Here is a 3,768-nt window from a genome sequence, read left to right as displayed (position 1 = left end):
TCATTTTAGCGAAAATCGATGGGCCCGGATTTTGACGGAGGAGTAGTCGAGCAGTCGTAACATATCCCTCAGCACATACTGTAGGCTGTGCACATCTCTCACATACCCTTTTCACAATTATTAGGATAGTAGTGAATAGAAAAGCTGCAAATTAGCTGCAAATTTATTGTTTGGGAATTACACAAATAGCGCCCAAGTAACAGACCATACAGTAAGTTGAGTTCATATATGGGTACCAAGTCATAATTTCGCGCGATCCATGAATGGATTGATTGATGAATGGATTGATGGGGTCATATATGGGTTGATTCATTAATTGGTTGGCAGGGAACAAGGGGCTCCCTGGAAACCCTGGAAAATACAGGCGCATGCATGCAGAAATTACAAAATATTACTTTGCAGTTCAGTAGTGTATATTAAAACATAAATATACACTATAATACAAGTTGGATACGGAATTTTTAAACAAATAATATTACTGGCCTCATTGCAGGCCCTTGCCGCACTCTGCTTGATGGTGTCCATCTACTCTCTCAGCTTTGCACTGCCAGAATTTGCCATGAAATGCTATCTGCAAGTGGAATTTGAACCCACAACCTTTCAATCCTAGTGGTAACGTGCTAACCCCTGAGCCACATGTGGACCTGTATGGCAATGGCTTACGTGCTTCTAGTGGTTTAAACCCAAGTTTACATCAGCTGATGTCATATTGACCTGAACATGACAGTTTCTATCATCGTGCAAAACAGTAAAAAATTTGTCACTTTTTAGTCTTGGTCAATAAGTTGTCAATCAAGTCACACTGTGGCTGCTGTGACCAGTTTGATAAAAATTAGGTCAATATTACGTCAGTTTGACATATTCTTGACTAATCTCTGTTACTTGGGCACTAAAACCCAGTTGACTATCGAAGCCTACACCCCAACCTGACCTAAATACATTTTGCTCTTCCACAAGGAATAATACAGAGTAAAATATGTGATACCCAGGTAGCAGAACCATAAAAACTGCAACATGAGTGCATTGTATGTAAAATCTAGTAAAATCTAAAATGCATAATAAGTTGCTCACCCATTTGCAAATTACCTACAACAATTTTTAATGTACTGCGTACGGAAGGGGGGAGTGTACCCATTCAACGCCTTCTCAACACAGCTTACAGTGAGCCAAGTTTAAATAACGGGCATCATTTACTCTGCCTCGAAAGATAACTTACCACTTGTGTGTGTAAAAATAGGGCCACTGGCTGGAGCACACTCTAACCTCCTACAACAACCGGCACAGAACATTTAAATATTCCGTACACCACCCAAGCACTATCCCTTGAGATTAATATCAAAAAACCGCTGTTCACCCTAAAACTCTGATTCCTTATTCTGAATCCTATAGTAAATTTGGGTAGGGTAGGAATTACCGGTATTGAGCAGAAGACCCCGCTTTTCTCTGTTTATTTACGTTTCCAGCTTCCGTCCGCTTCCGCCTCCGCCACCGCCACCGCCACCTCGACCGCTCCCCCCTCACCTTCCGCGCCTGCACGCCAGTGCGCAAGCAACCCGGGGCGGGGACTCCCGCGTCATGGGTTCAAGCCCAGCCGCCGGGCCTTTTTAGCAGATGATACATTTGTAAAAACTGAAACTTTGAACATTTTACAAAACTGAAATTAAAAATAAGAATGATATGTCAAATGTGTCATTGCTTGTACTCTCATGCAGCACCGTGCAGAGCGAGGCAGAAAGCGTGACGTCACCAGTAGAAGATAGACCGGGGGGCGGCTGGTTGTTGGTGGTGGTGGTGGTGGCCCGCCCGTGCCACAGCCGAGCTCCGCAGCGTCAGCCCCCCTCCCCCTCCTTTCTACCTCCCTCCCGCCCGGCTCGGCTCGGCCGGCGCTCGGCTCGAAGCACAGCTCGGAACTCGGTACGGTTCGGCTCGGCCGCCCGGGCGCTATCGTATGATGCTATTCTAAACATATTCTAAACACTTCAACTTCAACTTCAACGAGTGTTTTAACGACTGCTTGTTCATAGCGAACTGGAGCCACCCATTTCTGAAGGAGAATAAAACGGCAGTGGGGAACTTGTATGATATGAATAGCGATATAAATTGCAACAAAATTCTGTAAGTGTGGGTGTTATAGATCTTTGAAACCTCCACTTCCTGTGCTGAAATAATACTAGGCAGAGTTCCAGCTCAAGGCTGAGCTCAATGTAGGTTATGTTTTTTAAGATTTATATCTGTTTCATGGTGTGTCTTACACCAAATAAGCAGGGCGGGTTGCGGTTGAGGCGGCGATATCTGCCTTGAGAGCCCTAAATCATGGAAGCTCGAAGTGTGGACCAATACCGACCTCATTAAGATAACTGTTTTAAGTGAATAACTCGGCGAAACTCAGTGGTTTGTGGTTCAGGCGATCGTATCTGCCTTAGAGCCTGAACTTATTTAAAAGTCAAAATTCGGTTCAATTATTTGAGCAAATTTAGGTTAGGAGAGTAAGTTATAGTGGGCATATAGCATTTGCACTTTGACATACTTTTTTTAGATCATAATTTCTAATGACATACACCTCTCTTTAATCTCGAAGATCAAGAAACAGAGAGAAATTTCTCCGTTTTCTTCTCAACGATCAACAAAACATGCCGCAATGTTGTCTGCTAAAACCAAGTGCACCAACATTCCCCGTAGAAGTTCTACTTCATGACAACTGTTGTAATGTTTCTAAATATTATTTTTTTAGACTCAGAATTAACTCCCTATTGCTCAAAACATTAAGTCCTTGCAAATTTCGTACTTTATATCCACCGCAAGTTTTGATCTCATAGCAGTTCTGATAACATCCCTGTTTGTCAAGTTGGCCAAACTGGGGTTGCGGCCTCGATCGGGATCGCGACCATCGGGTGTCAACCGAGCCTGGAAAAAGGTGGCATCGCTAAGTTTAAGCTAAGGCTGCGGTAAAGATTCCGTTCGCTCAGCCAATAAAGCAAGGCTTGATCATTACATACGTATCATCTGCTTCCACGATCCGTGCCTTGACGGAACTTTTTTTTTTTGTTGGGTGAGCAAAAGAGGCAGAAATCGCTTGACCCGGCTACCGGTGGGACCGGTGGGACTCGAACCCCCGTGAGTTGGATGGAAGCTTTTTCTGCTGGCGGGCGACCAGAGAAAGAAGAAGGGAAAAAAAAGCGCCGGCGGCAGGGCTTGAACCCATGGCCCGGGGATCCCCGCCCCGACACCCTTACGCACTCGGCTGAGAGACCGCACTCGTAGCTCACCGACTAGAACACAGGCTGAAGACGCGGCGTGGGAAAGAAAGAAAGAGAGAGAAAAAGGCGGGCCGGCCAGGTCCCAGGTAGGACTCGAACCCCAGCGCGGGTTGCCGACTGGTCGAGCTTCTCGTACAATGCGTAAAAATTCAAACATAAAAACGAATAATTTAACGGCGCGTCGAGTATTAGAACACCTGACTCAGAGTTCAAATTTCGTAGCGATATCAAAGAGCCACGAGGTCGGTCTCGAAGCCTCATGTGAGAGGGTGTGGTGATGGGACCGGTTCTTCTCCCGCTCAAGCTACTGCGCCGACTCGTGCCTTGAGCCTAGCCCGCTCGGCCGCTCACACGATGGCGCCGTAGCCGCACCGGTGGAGAGTCGGCCCCGTGCGGAGCAAACCTGAGGTTCGAATCTCCCAACACGGTTACATTTTTCTGGACCGGTCAAACTCTTGGAATTGAACTTAAGCCCGTCATTTCAACGGGGCACCTTCGTGGATGAACGAAC

The sequence above is a fragment of the Frankliniella occidentalis genome, unplaced genomic scaffold (assembly GCF_000697945.3).
Source record: "Frankliniella occidentalis isolate FOCC.00 unplaced genomic scaffold, Focc_3.1 Scaffold2, whole genome shotgun sequence".
NCBI lineage: Eukaryota > Metazoa > Arthropoda > Insecta > Thysanoptera > Thripidae > Frankliniella > Frankliniella occidentalis.
Note: the sequence above shows the minus strand (reverse complement) of the source record.